We start from the raw sequence: 20928 nt of genomic DNA, 5'->3' as shown, positions 1-20928 counted from the left end.
GTTCTTGTCTTCAGAAAATATTAACCTTGTTCGCCCATGAATAAAATGGAAGAAGAACTGTCAGAATATTTCTGTAGGAATTAAATGCTGAAAATTAGAGTGAACGTTACATGATAACTAATTGTCTGAAACAGTGTGCAGCGGCAGATGGCTTGTAATGATGCTTAGGGACTTTTTTTTGTCATCTTCTGTTGCCATTAAAAATCCTTGTCAGGAGTCACATCTGAAATGATTGTCTGCTGATTCGGGCTTTATCGGGAAATTCATTTACTATGAAAGTTGCTGCTCTTCGGAAGGTGAACATGGAGCCAAAGGCTCAGCAGTCGTACAACTGGAATTTAATTTGTGTAGTTGTTCTGGCTTCTGGCATAGGTGACGTTCGCTCTTTATGGAGAGTGAAGCACTAAACGTGGCTGTACATTAAAACAAAGAAAAGCAGAGGCATGCTGAAAAACCATTGTTTCAGTCTGCTGCTAAAAGATGTTTTCACAAGTGCCTGAGTGACTGAAGAGTATGAAGGAATTGGGGAACTCATTGGAATGAGGCATTTAGATATCCGGAATTTTTGTTCTTTCAGGTGATGCATGTGATGTCGAAGCTAAGATAATGACTAAGCAGAGGGGGGGAAAGGGATATATTGTCTTCAAGTGACTAAATGCTACAGGTGAGGTCCAGTTGTTCATTCTCTGCCTGGGGCTGAGTGGCCCCTGAGAAATGAAGCCTGGGTACCACCTACCCCAGAATTACCCTGCTCCGCACTTCCCATCTGAATCGCTACATTGTCTGTCCAGCTCATCTGCATTTATCTCTGCTTAAGGAACCTATGGATGATTTTCAGACAGCAGAACAGCCCCCGTATCAGTCCATTACATCTGAAATTATACCTTTCATCTCCTCCCTGCCCCTTTTTGTTCCCCCCACAGGCCTGGTGATTTTTATCTCCACTTGCTTTGTGACCATTAGGCTCTTTTCCTGGTTAATGAGATTTCAGTATCACCTACTGGAGGGACTCTGGTGTCATTTAGACTTGTAAAAATATCATCCCTACATTTTAGCTTGTAGCTATGGTGTTGGAAATGAAAAGAATATGCGTGACACTGTGGGTATCACAGGAAAAAGAAAATGCCAGTGGTAATAGTGATTGTTAGAGAGCTGGATTGGCCAATTCATTGAAGTTTAGTGCGCTGCAAACATTGCAGTGTTGGACTCGCCAGGAGTTAAAGATTTGAAAGAAAAAGCCTCTAACTTCTTAAGAGGCCTGAAGCACCTAGGTAATGTTCTTTTAAGAGGTCACTTTAATTTTTCCTTTTATCCGAACATAATATATTTTAAAACAGTGAATGTTCTATGCACCTCAGGATTTCTTTAGTTTAGGAAATTCTGTTCAGCTTCTAAAATTACTCACCAGTCATCTTTGTAAAGCATTCTTCTTAATGATTTGGCATAGGATGCATTCCTAAATACTCTTCTATCAGCTAATAAACTCTCCACTGCAGTTCACAGTGGACACAGGTTTATATACAGGTGGAATTTAAATTAGGGGTTTTGTTAATGGCATGAAAATCATAAAAGTGAGCAACAGCAGGTAAGCCCAGGACAGTAAGGAGGAAAAGATAATTTGGACTCTTATGGTCCTCCTTAATTCAAGGAAATCTCACCGACTCTGTTTTATCAAATATGTAGTGTATTTGGTTTGGTTGGTTTTTTGTTTTAATCTGCTGTATTTACTGTTAATGGGAGTTTTGCTTGCAGCTTCCCACTTTGCAGTTAAGAATGACTTTCCCTTTTAATGCTGCTTTAACATAATTTTCTTCTCATTTCATTACTTACTGTAGATCACCAAAATTACCAGTTTGCAGACTCTATCATGGTCTGGTAATAAAACTTAATAAAATCAGGAAACATGTGAAAGACCTAGCTAATGCATCCTAATGCTGCACGTTAGACCGTCGGTTGCTTTACTCTGGAATAATAAAGTTTAACTCTTCTTTATCGAAGTGGAAATTTTACAAGGATGGTCTCATAGCATAATGAAAATGTGCAATATCAAAGTCAGAGCTCTCAAGGCCATGTGTGAGTATAACACGGCAGAATACATTTAGAAGGAATGGTGAAGAACTGCCAGTGTAGAATTAGTGAACCTGTGATCATCTTGTACAAAATAAAAAAGAGGCATATGCAAAGGCACAATCTTCCATTGGGTAAATAAAATTACTGTGGCCAAGATAAAACAGAAAATAGAACAAAGTGTGTATGACATCAGAATAAGTAATGCAAGACGACTGGAAGAAGGGATAATTCATCCTTATAAGATTACGCTCTGTCAGTGCTTGAGAAAACCATCAGCTAAATCTATTTGCTCTGGAACTGAAGGAAGTCTATAACCCTTAACCATAAAAACGAAGAGAAAATTTATGGAGTTTACTTAAAAATCCACAAAACAAAACCCAAGTGAAAACACCCACTTATTCAGTGCAATGGAGTTTTGTTAGCTTCACTGGGGCATCTTCATAGCCCACAGTTCATGGATTATCATGAAACTCGGTCTTTTTCAAGACAGTCTGAGGAAGGGAGATTATGCGTGAGGGTTAAAACTGGAAAAAATCAGTAATGAGGTCAGTCCTCTTCCAGGCTACATCAATTAAAACCCAATTTCAGCCTTATGCTGATGCGAATTGGATCCTGGCTAGCTTAAATCCTAATGACTGCAAGTTTCCGTTGCCAAATGTATGAAACAGGATCACGGAAGAATACACTGACCCTTTGTATTAACAAATCTAAAACAAAAGAGAGGTTTTAGCCTGGTTTCCTAATGAAATGGCTTTTCAGGGACAGTGTCCTGTGAGCGTGTGTTCTCCTGTCTGCCTGTTGGTCCCTTTCTGCCAGCAGCCGTGTTTGACAGAAGGCTCATGTCTCAAAAATGCGTTTTTCTACAGAAACCCTAGATAATTATGTCAGCAGCCTAGAGGGATACACATAGGTTCTGGCTAGCTAGCCGGTCAGGATCTATGTGTCTCCATGCTGCCCTTTGCTCAGCCACACTTTGGGCTTCATTAACTTCAGCCCCGAGGGATCTTCTTGCAAACTATGGCGACACAGTTCTGAGATACTCGGAGTGCTTTGGGGATCAGTTTTAGTCATGCACATTACCTAAAGGGTGGCATAACTACAAGTGAAAAAAACCAAAGGGCTGTTGCCAGGTGGGAATGATGTAGGCTTGCACAGGAAGGGAAAATTTAAACATGCTCTTTAATTCCGAAATGTGGAAATGTATGAAAAAGCTGCAGAAGAAAGTATAGACTCCAAACAGTCATGGAGAAAGGAGAAAATCTGAAGAGCGGTGTCTTTGAAAGTGTTAAGAATGATTGTATAAGAAGCGTCGACTATCCTGAATGGTGATCAATAGACTCGAAATGACCAGGTTCGCACTCTGCGCCCTGTCAGACTGCACTGATCAAATCTGAGGGGACAGGTGCGATCGATACCAGATTTGTTAAGTGCTTGCAAGTGGCCAGGTCATTTAGAGAGCAAATGGAAAACCGTTTGCTGTGAAGCACTGAGGAAAACACCAGGGGCAGATCCAGTCACAAGCAATGGATGGAATCTGATGAAAACTAGAGAAATAATAAAGACAATTTGTGTCTTGGGGAACAGTAATGAGGGACATCCGTGATGTCTGACACACATGAGGGTAAATGCATATACATGATTGGACAATGCAAACAAGGAGAGAAGAATAGCTGAAAGAACATTATAGACAATGCGATTGAGAGAGATTTGTCAAAAATAGAACGTGCTGACTAGATGTCCTCTAGCCTGAAACCCAGAAATACAAAGTAACGTTTTGTTCTACTTGTTTATACCCTTATAATGTCTGAGAGCTCCTGGTGGGCGTGTGATCACTTTGATAGTTACCTACGGTCACTGCAGCACTGGCATCTAATTCATTATTTTCCAAAGTGCTTTGGAATACCTTGGGTATTAAAGGCATAAAACCAAGTTCTGTTCCTTGGGCTCCTACTCCATTCCATCATGCAGGGAAGCTACATCATCAAGACCTAAAGGACAAGAACCCATTAAATGTTTTAGAAGACATGAGGCTAAGGCAGAAGAATTTACTCAGCTAGTCATTGTTGTAAATTCTAGATCAAATAGTTATTTGAATTTACAGTAGCCACCCAGTCTAAAAAGAATTGTGTTCCTTTCAGTGCTCAAAATGTCGCACTGAATACTCAATATTATGCACAAATCAAGTTTCAAATTACTTAGACTTCCAGTTACAACTTTTAAATATGTTTTTCTTGACTTTTAAATAATCTTGTTTTATATCTCATTTAAGAAATTATAATCTGGTGCTTATGTCGCTAGTCACTGCTTATTTGTCCTTATTTTTTTTAATACATTTGCCGCTCTTTTTGGTTTTTTTTTTTGGGTACAAGGATCACAGAATCACAGAATCACAGAATGTCAGGGATTGGAAGGGACCTTGAAAGATCATCTAGTCCAATCCCCCTGCCAGGGCAGGAACACCTAGGTGAGGTTACACAGGAAGGCGTCCAGGCGGGTTTTGAATGTCTCCAGAGAAGGAGAATCCACAACCCCCCTGGGCAGCCTGTTCCAGTGTTCTGTCACCCTCACTGAGAAGAAGTTTCTTCTCACATTTAAGTGGAACCTCTTGTGTTCCAGCTTGAACCCATTACCCCTTGTCTTACTGTTGGTTGTCACCGAGAAGAGCCTGGCTCCATCCTCGTGACACCCACCCTTAATATATTTAAAAACATTGATGAGGTCACCCCTCAGTCTCCTCTTCTCCAAGCTAAAGAGACCCAGCTCCCTCAGCCTTTCCTCATAAGGGAGATGCTCCACTCCCTTAATCATCTTTGTGGCTGCGCTGGACTCTCTCCAGCAGTTCCCTGTCCTTCTGGAATTGAGGGGCCCAGAACTGGACACAATATTCCAGATGCGGTCTCACCAGGGCAGAGTAGAGGGGAAGGAGAACCTCTCTGGACCTACTAACCACCCCGCTTCTAATACACCCCAGGATGCCATTGGCCTTCTTGGCCACAAGGGCACAGGAATGAACCGATTGTTCCAAAGTTGATTTATTCTTGGCATTTGCTTATTTCTAAACAATACTCAACAATCTGTCTGATGTGACTAAGAAAGTGGTGGAGGTCTTAGGTTTTCCTTTGTCCTGCAAAACCTTTGCTGACCAGCAAAGAGCCAAAAGCCTGAGTGGAAGAAATAAATCAAAACCGCTCTGGTCGGATCACTAGTTATATGAAAAGCAGTGGATGGTGTATGTAAGTGCAGGAAAATCGCTAGAATGTTTTATTAGAGGAAGATTTATGTGTCCCTCTGAACAGTACGTTATCCTCTGTTGTAACAACGCAGCAAATACAGGACGTGTTGCCAGCATTGACCAGGAGGGCAAGTTCCAGAAGTGAGATTTTGGGTTGTGTGACCGGTGTGGCAAAGAAAGGCAGAAAAGCCAATAGTCGGTTGACAGAATAGCAGTGCTGGTCCCCATTAACCTGGAGGGAGAGATGTTCATTAGCAGCGGGTCCTTTCTGTGGAAAATGAGAGAGTATATTTTAGCGAATGATGCTCAGACTGTCTGTCAAAGATGATGAAACCAAGAGCAGATTTCATTAGAGTTAATGTTGAGTGAATTGTGTGCAAAAAGCATGTGAAATACATAGGATTACAGAGAGACCATAAAAAAATTAGTTAAATTTACCTAAACATTTGGAATTTAAGAGTTTTCAACTCCCCCTTATGTTGTCAAGAAAGCAGAATGATGCTGCTCTACTTTGGGACTCGTAGAGGGTCAGAAAATGTGTCAATCCTTCCAGCTAGGTGAAAGCCTAAGAACAAAAGGGACCAGATATTTTTTGACAAGCGGGGTTAGACCACCCACTCTGTGTGTCACCACGGCTAAGCACCATCAGTTGCTGATGTGCTTGTGAAGGATTTCAGTGTTGAACTCTGGCTAGGCCATTTTTGGGTACCATTTTTGTCCTCATCATCTGTGTGGAACCATCAGCTTGGTTTCAGACTGGCAAATGAAGATGGCTGAGAGATCCAGGAGTGGCTGGATCCCTTCTGAAGGTCGGGCAGAGCCAATGGCAAGGATTTGGTACCTGAAGAGATTCCCGGGTCACCGCCGCAGCCTCCTTGGGGTATGTGGGTGGCTGTGGCACAGATGCCTGTGCAGAGAAACTGGCCTGGGAGTGTGGGGTGAGCAGGGACCCCTCTCTGAAGGGAACTCGCATAGATGTCCACATAATAAACGTGCTTGTGGGTTTGGTTGCAGTGGTAGTTCATGGCCCTGGGGCGGAAATCAAGAGGACTGTCCCAGGAAACCTGTGCAGTGAGATGCGATCAGCTCATTAATGATTTTGTATGCTTGTTTAATTAAATGCTAAGCCATAGCCTTGGGCCAGCAGCTTTGAAGACAAGTTGATAAATTAGTCATTCCTGCAATGTGTGTTGCTGGAAGTATGTCCCATTTGTAAACAACCGATGAATGCGGCATTGCAAAAATAACGATACTTGTCACACCTTGCCTCAGAAGGCTTCTGAATTGATGTAACAACTTTACCCTTTGGAAGTGAAGTACTAATGAAACTCAGGCATTAGCCACCTTTTATGCTGGTTCACGTATTTTTAAATAGATACATTTACATTCAAATTTAAGATCCAGTAGCCTACCACAGCAGATCTATTTTAAGTTCTAAAATGTTTTCATTTAAATTGAAGCGTAGCAGGGGATTTTGCAGTCAGCTCTGCTCGGAGTGGATAAAACAGTAATCAAATTTTAAAAGTCTATTTGTCCTTTCTTCTGTTGTATACATAATTGATAAATTAACATTTTAATAGGACTGGTGTCCTGTATCGCACTCAACCACTCCACAGATAGGTGGATTGTTCTTCTTTTTGTTGTGGGAAACCTAAGGAGTGTTTACTTCTCAACTAGAAAATTCCACAGCAATTATTCAGAGACTCGTATAACAAGAAATACCTGGACTTCCATGACGTTCGAGTATGAATTGTATGTCAGCGTTCAGCGTTAGCTCATGACCATATTGCCTTCTTTACCGTCAGTGTCCTCTGTCTTTTGATTTGCATGGTACAGTGTCCTGAATGCCTTTGAAAAATATTCTTCCAGTGTATTTAAATCACGGATTTGATCCTCGTTTCCACTGCGTAGCTTGATTTTCTAAGGCAGATTGTTTATTCCATTTTTTTCCCTTGCTTTTTTTTTCTTTATTTCATTAACAGGAAAACAATGTTGGCAAAAAGGATGCAAGTTATATATTTTCCTGTGTGATGTTTGCTGTCTCCCTAGAAGCCATTGTGTTGATTAAAGTTGATTTTGCGTAGCACAGTACTTTGCCATGTGTTTAGTAAGGGAAATTTTTTCCTGAGCAGATCATCTTACGAAAGAGTGCCGTCACATAAGGCTGAGAATATCCCAGTGATTGCTCCTGACGCCACTAAAGCCTGCTCAGCCCAACTAAGCCTTGACATCAGCCTCATTGCAGGAGGTGATATTGGTGTAAATGTTGTGAGATGTGTGCGAGGCGGTGTTCTGAAGGCCTGACGTTTGGCATTGCCCCTGGAAGCTCAAGATGCACAGCAGAGCCAGGCAGGAGATGTGCGTCTGAGCCCTGATCAGGATGAAGGTTGGTCTCTCTGTGAGCCTATCAGCCAGTTCCAGTACGCCAGAGCAGACCGGCCCAGCTCGGCCAGGGAAGCGGATTGGAAACAGCTCGCAAGAGGCATCAACATGGCAAATATCCTTCTGAACTAGCACAGCATGGGGAGGCTTGCTAGTACAGACCTAGATCTAGGAAAAAAAGAGAGTGCACCGAGGCAGGAAAGTAAAAGATAGGGATGGCTGTCAGAATTCACGGAGGTTCTCACATAAACACCAACCATTTTTTGGTAAAATTATTTTTGAGGTAAACAGCTGCATAAATGCAAACCCCAAGGGAAATGAAGGCAATTCAGAGCAGAACTGAGAATGCCAAGGAGCACAAGGAGACCAGCCATGACTTGCTGAAGTAGCTTCATTCAGTTTCTTTAAAACAAATACTGTCGTGCATAAATAGCATTTTGTAAAGTGGATGCAATACTGTTCCGTTCCATAGAATGACTCTCCTAGTAGCGGTGGGTACTTGGGATAAAAAAAGTGCGCTCACTAAAGGAGGTGGCATAAATATCTACCACTATCCCCTTACTCAGTGATTCCAACAGTACTGCGCTACACCAGGCATTGTAGAGAAGAACTGAGTAATTCCTTGCCTGTCCAAACTGAGACACAAGAGCTAATAGCTGGAAACAGTGAAATAGCTACAAGAGCGTAAGAGCTTGTTCTTTACCAGCTGCATGGTGGGATCTGTGATTTTTAAAACCGTAGAATTAGTCTCTTGGAAATCAATTTGCAATCCAACTCATTTAACAGGCTGGTATGACATACTAAAAATTTACAAGACAGTGGTACAATTTGAATTTATATGTTTACAGCTGGCAATAAAAAAGCCCCAGAAGTTTAATTTCCCTGTGTATTGTACACCGCATTAATTAGGCAGGTGAAAGAATACCTACAGTTTCAAATAAAATGTCATGAATATTTAAGTACAGCGTTCTAAAACATTCACAAAAAATGTTACTTTGGAATGGCTGGTAGCAAAGGACTGGTAGCTTTGTCAGAAGAAAACTGAGAATTTCTGCCTCTTCTAGAATGGGGACACTCCAGGAACAAACGGCCGAGAGGAATTAAATTCTAGACTGTCCCTTCCTTGGGATGCTGCAATCTGTGACAATGTCCCTGTGCTGCAGTGTATTGTGTAACGGCGGGATTTGGGCTGGCTCGGGCCATTGTGGGGAACAGATTTTGGGGAGCCTGGGAACCCCTTAGTACTCATGGCCTTGCTAACAGAACAGACCAATGTATCCGAGTGGTGTCAAGCTGACGATCGGTTTCTTATACTTTGATTACTTTACAAATATGGTGAGTAGCAAAGACCTCTACTCATACCTTCTGCTGTGTTAGTGGGTTATTTGAAATGTAAGTGATCCTAAGTCATGTTGGCTATCTTTTTAATCCTGCCAATACTGGGAATAAATTATGGAAGACAAAGATGTCTTTATGTGTTGTAAGCAAGTTTTTTGTTTGCTCAGACAAATACTGAGCTAATGACTATGAGTATTGCCATCTTTTTAATGATGTTTGTAGTATAAGTATTCCCCATGTTCTGTATTACTACCATGTGAGATGTCACAATTAGGTTCAGTCAATATCTGAGCTTCAACAGGCTGGGATGCATTTTAAAATGGGTTCAGTCTTGCATTTTAGATAGAGGTGACACAGGGAGAGAGTAATGGTAGTGAACAACTTACACTAAGCAGTGAGGTTTGGTTTTGTTTTGTTTTTACATTAAGGATGGAAGGTAATGAAAGGGCTGGGCCATTTGTGATCATTAAACATCACATAAAGTATCTGAAATGACAGTGCTAAGAGCCTCAGTAGAATCTTTTCTGCCTTTAAATTGAATGGTTTATGCCAATCATTTTGCCTGCTTCAATATGTCCATTGGATACTGTGTTGTTCAGTTCCTGTCCTAACCTTGTGCACTCTGCTCCATTCCAAGGCCGCCTGTGTCCCAGAGCTGGCTGTACGAACACTTGGGATTAAATGCAAGAGGATACTGTTACTACAGGTTGTAATTCAAAGTGATGATTGGACAAGATTCAGTTGGTCTTCTTAGTGCTGCTTCCTTTCAGGGAAAACATATTTTGTAATATCTTTATGTAAATGAGTTTTTTTTATTTGCAGCACTACACTCTTAGTAATTGAATTATACTAAGAATACCTAAAAGGTAACAAGTACTTTTTTTTTAAAGAACAGAATTAACAAGCATTGTATTTTTGTATAGAGCAGAATCAACATCTTTGTATAATCTCTGCAGTATTATTTTGCTATTTTGGGAACGCAGATAGGTTTGGGGAATTTACCTCAAGCTGAAGAGATTCTCGGAAGTTTTAGATTACTATAAATGCTTCATTGGTTTAGCGTGCTTAATTATTATTTCTAAGGATCACGAGAGGCAAAAATAATGCTGTCTTTGGCGTGTATATTGCAAATCAAACCAGCACCTTGAACTGGACTTCCAGAAGGCAGAGGCTGATGAGGAATCACCGGTAACTCATCCTTTAGTCTTCCAGAAACACATTCCAATAATATTTTGAAACTACTCATGGGGAAAATGAAACTAATCCCTTCTCAAAGGACCTGGCAAAAGGCTTCAGAAGGAAGAGTCAGTAAGGATAAGCTGAATCCCCATCAATGACAGAGGGGATCATAACTCCATTAATGTCAGCACTGGGCCAGTGAGCAAAAATATCCTTAACCTGTTCCAATTAACAGGCTTAAGTTTCTAAACATCTTGGCACAGCATCTTGGCTTTTGAATACAGAGAGAAACCCTGTGTCCATATGAATATGGCATTGGCATTGTCCTGCTCGTGCGAGTGATGGACACGATTGATCCTTATTGCATCCTTCTGCCAAGCGCTGGTTTGGAAACACTGCCAGCGAAAAAAGGCCAGGGACAGTGTGGCAGCAGCAGGACGAGGAGGACAGTGCTGGTCCCAGCGGCTCGGCCGCCTCTGCTCAGCAAAGGGGGCTCGAGGAGCTGCCCTGGCCGTGCACCAACCCTTCTCGTGGGTGCGTTTCTTTATCCTCCGGCTCAGGAGCATGGACGTGAACAGTTGTAATAGAAGGTCTTGAAATGTATGGTAAGCAACAGCAGCGGCAATGTATTTCTCATGTGCACGTGGCTTTACTGTACCCCAGGAGTACGGCTGTGAAGAATCATGGCAGATTTAGCCTGAAATACTAATGTCCTTCTCCCATCCTCCCTCCAGCCTCAGTTTCCCATTTTCTTTGCTGAATTTCCTATCTGTCACCAGAACGGTTGAACAGCAAAACAATACATCCTGAAAATAGCTTTCTAGGATATGAAACGGTTCTTCTTGAGCACAAATCGCTCTGCATGGAATTGAACTGACTGAGGGGGTAAAAAAGTTCAAGCCAAGTTGCTTAACTAAAAGCACCTTATCTCTCCTATTTCAAGACAAAACAAATGCGTTATTGCCATACGACCTTGGTGTGGCTTTCTGCAAAACCCAATGTTCTCTATGCGAATCGAATGATTCTGTGTAGAGATGGTCCTCACATTATTCCTATTCTTTTTTGCATAATGAATAGAGTACTGTATGTGAACTGAAAACCAAACCAGGCTTACGATGATGTTTTTCTAACAGACAGGTACATTGTTATTAAGTATTTAATGGTAGAACGAGGGCCTTTATACCTTGAAAATTCTTTTTTCTTTTTGTGAGAGAAGAAAATAAGTTTGTCTGCTGTGCCCGATATTAACCACTCTTCCAAACTCATCAGGAACCTTCCTGCTTTATAACAGTCAAAAGATTTGCTAGGAACATACAGAAATAGCTTTGCTATCTGTTAGAGGATGATATTTTATACTGCTTGTAATAATTCTTTTTAAATCCTTCCCATTCATGGTAAAAGAACTGATTCTTTCTTCTCAGCTGCAATATAAAACATGGCCTTCACTTTTTGACTTTTCATAACAATTTTTAGAATAGCAACCAACAGCTTACTGTCTGTTATTTTAAAACTATCTCCTTATTTGTTTGCAAGTAAATAGCAGCCCTGAAATATTTAGTTGATTATGTTTAGTATGCTTATAGAGGGCAACAAAAAGTATTTATCCCTCATTGCCACCAGTGACAGCTTCTTCATGGGGTTGTAATTTAATACCATTTCTCTCCAGAAGTTATAAAAGGGTTTAAGAAAGGAGAGTGCAGGCCACATGTAGCTCACTGAGACTGTCACAGAATATATTTGTCCATTCTGTACTGGGTTAATGCTGCCTCGTGTCCTGACGTTTTGGAGTATGTTGACATATAACGAAAAGAAAACCCATCAACTTCTAAAAACACCACATCTTGAAACAAAACATTTACAAATACATATATACTGAGATGTGCTGTAGACACCACTAAATATTTTTATAATCTGGGGCACTGATGCTCGTTTACAAGTCAGAGTACATTAACTATATTTGCTCAGCCAATATTTGCACCTTTTTTTTCCTAAAAAAGTAAAAAAGAAACCAAATCCATGTATGTTTCCACACGCCCTTCTCCCCCCTTACGGTCGTGCACCATTATTTGAGGACATTCATTTCTATCTGATCTATCTTTTGGAGTTCTGTTTATGTAACCTACATCCCTACACTATTTGAGAGCACGCCGTCCAACTAGGCTGCACACAGCAGCTTGATTCAGTATTAAAAAGTTCGTTATGGTTAATCATAAGAGTAAAAAGATACCATATGCAAAGGTGTATGTATGTATGCTTTTATTTTTTTTCCTTGTATTCTCTGACCTGTCCAGCTGTCATCAAGAATATATTGAATGCTCCCCTCTCCATTTCGCTCTGTAGGTTTCGTCTGCAATTTGTCATTCCTCAGAAATGCTATTTCAATTTCACCTCGATTCGAAGTCTTATTTCACAATGGCAGTGGTAAATGGTATAAAATATAAAGATCTGCTATTGTTAAAACAACAAAATTCACGCTTAGATCACCTGCTTTTTTTTTACCAAACTGTTTTCAGCAGCTTGCCCAAGAAATCAGCCTAGCATGCTGATGTTAGGATAAGCAGTGCATTGATCTAAGCTTAACCCATTTTTGTCCCCCGTTTTCCAGTGCCACAAATGAACTAAAAAGTTTGTAAGAAATTCATCTCAGTTTTCTTATCAAACTTGTCCAGTATTTCTTTTCTTTATGGGTCAACGTCACCCCTTAGCTATATTGCATCTTGGAGATTTTAAAATGGGAGCCTCCATAATGCCTATTAATAACAGATTCTTATAGTGACTGTTAGTTGTAGGGGCATAGGGGGTAGAGGCCAAGGCTCAAGATCTTGTGCAAGAGATTTGACATCCACAATAAAAAGTCCTCCCACATCCTACGGGGTTGCCCTCAGTTGGGTAGAGTTTAAAAATGTCCGGAAAATGTCACTGAAAGCTCTCTTTTCTAAACTGTGTCTTTTTGTACTGACTATTTTTCTGGCTCCTTTTATTCTTAGCTTCGAGTATCTAGTGTAAATTGTTCTGTGTATTTGCCGTAATCTCCTGACAGAAAAAAATTGTGTTCTCATTCAAAAGGCACAAGACACCAGCCAGAGGTAGGAGAGGTATTGTGAAAGAGGGGTCTCTCTGGTTAACCTCCACATGTGATTCCCCAGGCCTCTCTGACTTAGTCTTTCTCTTTTTAAATAGGAATTCACAGGTATTTCTCAGATAATGTTTTCTGCTCGGGGCGCGGATTTCTGGTTTTCCTAATTGGGAAGTGGAAAGACGTGCGTTTCTTGTGAGCAGGATGCAGGGAGCCACTGCGCGGAGGAGATGGATGGTCAGTTTTCTACCAGTAGTCCTGAACACAAATCCACAGAATTTAGCGTCAGGTGTCCTGCAGCACTTGGGCCTTATGGCAGTGATCTGGGCCCGGAGAAAACTGTTATCAGGCTTGACAGGTTTAAAGACAAGAAACGTTCGGTACAGACCTTTTGCAAATGGCAGCTGGGCCGTACCGATAACTTAAAGGAAATGCAGATATTTTTCTTAAGACTCAGAAAGCAAGACTTGGGACATAGACCGGACTTCTATGGACTGTCTTGAAGCGCAGATATTTTACAAAGTTAAAGAATGCGTGAAGAATAGACAAGAGAAATGTTCCCATTACTGGTTTACAAAGGTCTTCCGTGCCCAAAAGCCTGTGTCGTCCTTCAAGTTATATCACTTGATCTAACATAGACAATACTGTTTACCTACAAACCCTATCTTGCCTGTAAGCTATCCCGACTATGGCAAAATACCAAAGCATTGAATGAGGGAGTGACGAAAAAGAGCCTGATTCAGAAAAGATAAGCTTCCATTATAGATTTTGTCATTAGTTGATCCAAAGTTTTTCAAACTGGAGAGATTCTGTAGCAACCAGTGGTGTTTTAGAGAGAGTCTGGCTTTAACTTGGCTTTTCATCTTTGTCTGGTTTCCAGTAGCTTTAAAAACCCCCTGTAGCCACAACAAGGATTTTAATCACGATACTTAGTACGAATTCCTTCTTTTAGTAAACTGTTCTTCTTATTTGGCTGGAATGTTGTCACTCTCTCTTCTCTCTACCCTCGGCCAAAACATCTGAGACCTGACTCGAGTTGGTTCTAGTTTTGGATGCAGCGTATATACTAGACAGCGGTTTATTGAGTGGAAAACACTAAGTGTGATTTATAGATGTCAATATTTCCTCAGTTGTACGTTTTGTAAGAGTGATTCTTTAGCACTGTGCTTGTGTTTCTTGACTTTCCATTGACAGCATGATGTGTTTCCTTGCCACCCCGTGGATGTGTTAGTAGTCATTTTGGCAATTGCCCATGTTTTATTATGTCGTAGGAAAGTTATTATGAGTGCTATTGGCAAGACAACCGTGCTTTACCAATGTTTTTGAAAAGAACACTTGTGAAGAAGCTCACTTGATGTCTTTTGCAGCTGTAGCTTTTTATAGAAGGGGAAAAGTATTCTACATTATTGGTAGCCTAATTAGAGTGACGTCACCTCCTAATGCTGACTTACTAATTGCCACTTAATTTTTTTCTAGAATCCCAATGTCTGTGGTTCTCCTGTTACATACCTAATCTCAAGTCAGTCACAGGAGGTTTCAGCATTACCAAATTTCCTCCTCAATCACAATGGAAGTTCCTTTTTTCTTCTGAAGGAAGACATCAACAATTGCAAAACATAACAAGGATGAGAAGTGGTACTGTGTTGTAAATCAGTCCATTTTCAGATGTTGATAATAGCCTCATGTCCCAGAAGAAAATGTGTTATAGTTTAACTTCTTTGTAGGATAAGGAGTTCTCGGTGTGTCGAAGCAGGTGGGGTTTGGCAGGTATTCTTCGTGCTCTGAAGCACGAGGATTGTAGCAATCCAAGCCGTTATGAAAGCTAACTCAAGGTGTCCATGAGGCCAAAACAAGATACTGTCCTAATGCTTTTGACTCTCTTGACAACTTGCCCTACTTCAGAATGCAGGTTTGTGCTGCTTTCTACTGCGTATTGAACAAATATTGGTTGGTTCAAAGGCTCGTTGGATCAATACTGTCAAGATTTGTACAGAACTTGTCACAAGAGCCTAGCTATCATTTCTTAGTGTTTGTGTTACTGTTGTGTTTAATACTACACAATGAATGTGTAGAGAGCAAAATTGCTTGGAAGGCAATGAGGGAATGCTCTGGAAAGAAGAAACAGAGGACTGGGAGCCTGTAGAGCTCATGCAGTGTTCAAGGAGATGATGATACTCGGGCACACTTTGTCTAGTCCTCATCTTCCTTACTTGCTGGAGGGAAGCACCAGGGCTACGACTGCACAGAAGAGCAAGATGGCACTAGGAAAGCACAGTACCCAGGCACTTGTGTGGTAGCCAGTAGCGGGAGGGAGAGCATCTTACCTTATTGCCTTTCATTGACACGATCTGAAACTCCAGGCGTGCCCTGTGTCCTCGGATCCGCTTTGTATAGTTCTCCTAGAGAAACCTCTCGTTTCAGTGAATGACGTGCTGTACTTGGTGTTGAGCCTCTGTGCTGGCCACAGTTAACCCCCAAACTATATTGTTCATGAGAAATGTCTTACGTGCAAAAATAAAAAACAGAAGCAGTGGTTGGTAGCATATGCTTGGTTTCTCGTGTTTTCCTTTACCTTTAAAGTTGGCAGCGTTATCTCCTCTCACGCTAAAGAAAGATTGGGCCCTCAGTTTAGCGTATGCTGCACACGTGAATGTGTTCCCCATATTCCTCAGTGGCTTTGCAGGAAAAGACAGGACTGAAAGTTAGTCTCTGATACTGCAAATGTTCCAGAACTGGTTTGATTTCACAAATTAGGTAAAGATACCTTATGCTGAACCATATGTAGAATCAAAGTTAAACCTGAGGGGTTAGTTTCTTGGCCTGTGCCTGTGGAGGTGAGGAACTGAATGTCTTTATCCTTGAAGCATTTTTGCAGACAGAGAGTAAAGTGAGGTCTAGGCTTGCAGGGAAGGAAGAGGTGTTGTTTGTGATGAGTAAAGTCGGATGAAATCTCACTGTAATGGCTTGAATAATTTTAATATCTGAGTATGCTTATTTGTCATGTTTCTTTGGATAAGCGTAGAGTGGTGTGGTGACATTGTCACTCATATTATTTTTTTCTGGTTTTAATGAAGAATTGCCTTCATTGTTAATTCTGTCACTGTAGGGCATCCTGCACCCAGTAAAAAATATGAGTAAGCATTCCCTGAGCCGTTTTCAAATTGCACGTATAAAGATAGTGAAGCAGGAAAAAGTGAATGCAGAGTATGTCCATGAGCAGTAAAAGAAAAACCTATGTTAGGTACTTTGATTTCTTCTTTTTTTTTTTTTCATGTCCTTCTGTGTTTCATTTGACTGGACATTGCAGTGAGATAAAACACATTCCAATTATCTATAATGGGAAACCAAATTACATTCTTCAGAAGAGATTCTGATAACGCCTTACATGCAGGAGAATGAAAAATGATGCAATGTATTGCTGAATTCTTATTATATAGTAGCATGATCTCCGTTGTTCTGATTTGAGTCACAGGTATGCCTGGGACTGGATTGCATTTCTCTTGTAAATCTGTCTGACACATAGCAGCCTCAGGAATAATGTACTGTTGTGTCTTTTTTTATTTAGAATGTATTTTAATGGATGCGGTTTTGTCAGCTAGACAGCTCTGGAGAGCATACACATATCAAAGTGACAAATGCCTGGCTGTTAAAGTCCCGTGTCATATTCATGAAAAAACCTGAGATCTTTCTTTTCCATAGACTGTACAAAGTCATTACCTTTTGGGGCTCTCCTGGATAGCTACACACATCATCTTGTTTCCTCCCAGCATTCTCCAGCTGCACAAAACTTTCATCCAGCTTTGATGGTAATTCTCACCGTTCAAAGCCTTCAAAGCGAGCTCTGGTGTGCGGCTCTTGATGCTCACCTGCTCCCCAGTGCCTGCGAGGTCAAGGTACGGCCGCCTACAGAGCGGAATCCTGTCTGCAAGAGCCAGCAAGCAGCTTCCGAGGCGTTAAAACATCATACCGGGTCTCTTAAAAGGATGAAAACAAGAGCTGACAGGGGCGATTATGAAATGCAAGGAAGTGAAAACAAGCTAGAATCAATATTACTGTTTGATATAGTTAGCTGGCATTTTATTTTATTTTTTACTGCCTTCTGCTTAGTACCCAAATGAATTGGATTTTGGCAATTAGGCACTTGATTGGTGGCAGTTTGATTTGAAGATGCTGTAGATTGGATCCTCTTGTGACTGGGAGGTTAACGTGCCTTGAGGGATATCTGGCGGTCCTCAGAGCATCCTAATGGAATTGGCTGGGTAGGTGACAGTGCTGGGAGTATTTCGCGTGCCCCGAGAGCCCGTTTGGGTTAATCCCTCTCTGGCATGGAGCAGCTGTTACCCCGCAGCCCCTGGGAGGACTTCCAGCACAGAAAACAAGGAGAGAAATGGTTTGTGTTGTCTTTATCTAACACCTTGCTGCTCAGACTGCTTGGCTGGTATAAAATCACACACACAGTAGCTACACTTGCTGTACTCAAAGGAGTTTCAGGGGTTTCAGCAGCAAATGCAATCTGGCCTTTTCCAAGGCAGGCGTTGGTCTCTTCCCGGGGCCACGGCCGCTGGTGTGCAGAGCCGTGGCGCGGGGCAGCGCGGAGCAGCGTGCGAGCCCAGCTTGGCGTCTCCGTGTTTCGGGGGAAAGTTTTAGAGCTGGCAGTGGCTTTTTGGCCTCCAAGTTGGGAACCGTTGTGCTTATACCTCAAAGAATCTATGAAATGCAAGAAGAGCAAGGGACTTGAAGGGATAAAAACATACAGGTCAGTCTTGTAAACTTTTCTATTGACCGTAGTGCTGGGGGTTTCTATGTTAAAGGAGATAAAGAGAACAGGTTTTTTCTATCCATGGGAGAAAACTTTGAAGTATGCAGTTGGTCAGCATAGACTGGTAATTTGCATTTTAGAAAGAAGATGTTGAATAGAGCTGAAATACGCCACAATGTCAGAGTTTTCAATGTAAAACTTTTCTTGAGATTTTGTGCTCGGAACTTTCTCCCTATTGCGGGAGCTGAGGAGGGATGGAATGCTGGGCTCTTCTTAGCTGAACCCAATTAATGAGGTCATGGATACACCCTCAGCAGATGATTAAATCTTTCAGTGATGTGTGAAAACACATACAAGCACATTCCAAGTTTGCGTTAACATTTCTGAACAAAAGAGACATCTTTTGCAAGATTTTTCAAGACAAGCAAGTGTACATTACCACGTAAAGAAGCTTTTTATTTCTGGTATGTGAATGGAACTGCTAGGCGCGTAATAAGTTATGTTCAAGACAGATGAAAGCTGGGAGTAAATAAATTTGGAAAGAAACTGAACGTGGGCTTTAAATAAGGTAATTTAAGGGTGAAGTATGAAGAGGTGCGAGGCATTTTACAGATTGATATGATATATTAAGACGTGTTGAAATCATTTTATGTACTCTTCCCTTCTCCTCTGATTTTTTACTTACATCGTAGTGCTAGTTCTTCGTTGTTTCCTTTGCTGGAGACCATGCCAAGATGTGTGGATGACTCGAGTAGTGTCGAGGAAACACAGAGACATCCAGTCCCTCCAGCAGAGTGATGCTACTTACAGCTTTTTATATATTGAAAACTAGAAATTGGAAATGGCTTTCAAGACCTGAAAGGATTAGGATGCCCTTACGTTCGTTAAAGAAAGGAATATGTTTCTGGGTTTGTACAGTTTTCAGTTTTGACAGCTGTGGAAATTTGATGCCATTGCAGGACAAAGCGGATAAATTCTAACTTATAAAATGTATTCCACTTGTGACTCACAGAATTGTCATAGACAATGAGATGAAAGAGGGAACTGTGTTCTTGTTTCCTTTTCCTCACATGCACACTGTGTATTTCTGGGGATCGAATGATGCTGAGAAGGAACAACTCTTTTGCAAAGATTGTGTCCACTCTACAGGGGAGTTTGCCCTTCCATCTTCATTCAAATTCCTGAGTATTAAAATAATTTTTCTGGATTTATTATATCAGGTCCTGTTAAACTATTGACCTCTGTTCTTCCAGCCTTATGAAGAAATCACAATGTTTTTTCTTGTGAGAAGGTGGCAACATCTCGCCAGACATCATAAGAATGAGGCAAATTCTGGGTACAAGCCATATCAGCCCAAGAGGCCTGAAGTTGCATCCCGCAGTTACACCTGTTCTCGTATTGCTTTTATTCTTTGCTTTGAGCAATGAAACACGTAGGATGGAAGGAGGACTCTAGGGAGAAGCTCTAGAAGCCAACTGAGCAGCTTTCAATAAATGTTTGCAGCGATGCATTCCTCCCGTATTGAAGAAAACTGATTTCCTCGGAAGATCTACTTCATTCCCCATTCATTAATCAAAGAGCAAAATTCGGCACTGTTTACAAATGCTCTTTAAGTTGCTAACACATGTACAAAATTCAGAGCAGCCCAGGGATCTGCCGCTCTTCCTCCTAAGTACAGCACACGCTCAAACCCACGTTAAAATGTTTCTGTCATTCTGACCAAGCCCAGCCAGACCACTTGGATCGGCAGCGGTGCTGCTGTCTGTTGCCCTGCTTCATTTACCATTGTCAGCTTTCTACTTCTGTGAATTGCTCGGCTAAAACAGGGGGAGATTTACTTTTAACTGCGAACAAAGGGTTTGTGTGGAAAGGTGAAAGAAGAATCCTGAAAAGAGTTATAAACCGCTGAGGAGTCTCTCGGAGAATTATTTTTGTACTGAGTCAGAACACAAATACTGTGTTTCTTGCCATTCTTTTTCTTAGTATGGAAGATTTCTCAGGGAAATCGGTGCTCAGGGGAAGCTATATATTGAAGTCAAATCCTGTTAATTGGGATATTTTTGCCTTTTAGTTTACTGCTTGGCAGATCAGTAAGACCTGTTCTCATGACAGTAAGCTCCAGAGATGGTTTTCTTTATTTTCTAACTTAAAAGAAATAAAATGAAACGATCTCTGTAGCAAAACTATAAGGGAAGTTAGACATGCGTCATCAGGATTTCTGTGTTTCTTTGAAGTGAAATGCTGCAGGACCTTGTGCCCACATTTGCTTCTTACATGGTTGGCATAAATATCAGAACTAGTGAAATTTTCTTTAATTACTGTTCCTTACTACTGGAATGCATTTTAGACCGCAGCAAGTCTCTCAGTATTTCCTAGAAATCCATAGGTTAATTTTTGTTTTCTCTGCCAACTCAGTGAAGAAAAAAAAAAGAAAAAAGTTGACTGTCTTTGTCGTGAGCGCACAAATAGTTGTGCAACTTTCTCAGGATGCGCCATACAGAAGGAGAAAAACTGGCTCATCTGACTTTTCCTTCCTCTTCAGTTGTGGTGGCTCCTGCTTTGCCCAGGGGCTGTCGGCCAGTTCCCGTCGGGTGTAGTTGTTACCATTGTACATGGAGTACAATCGCTTGTTATAAACTTCTCATTGAAATGATTTTATTGGTAGGCTGCACTGTTACGTGCTTGTAAAAACACCACAGTGTAAATCAGGAGTTTCTCTTACTAAGACGCATGCAAGTAGTACTTTTGCGGAAAATATGATTATTATACTGTATTTTTCTTTCATGCATTGAATTCATAGACCACTGAGGTGTCTCCTGTTAGAAGAGATGGAGAAATGCACAGCTTGGCAGCTAAAGACACGATCCGTGTTTGCCAGACACTTACCCATGA

Source organism: Caloenas nicobarica, chromosome 7, assembly GCF_036013445.1.
Source record: "Caloenas nicobarica isolate bCalNic1 chromosome 7, bCalNic1.hap1, whole genome shotgun sequence".
NCBI classification, from domain to species: Eukaryota; Metazoa; Chordata; class Aves; order Columbiformes; family Columbidae; genus Caloenas; species Caloenas nicobarica.
This window is presented reverse-complemented; position numbering follows the sequence as displayed.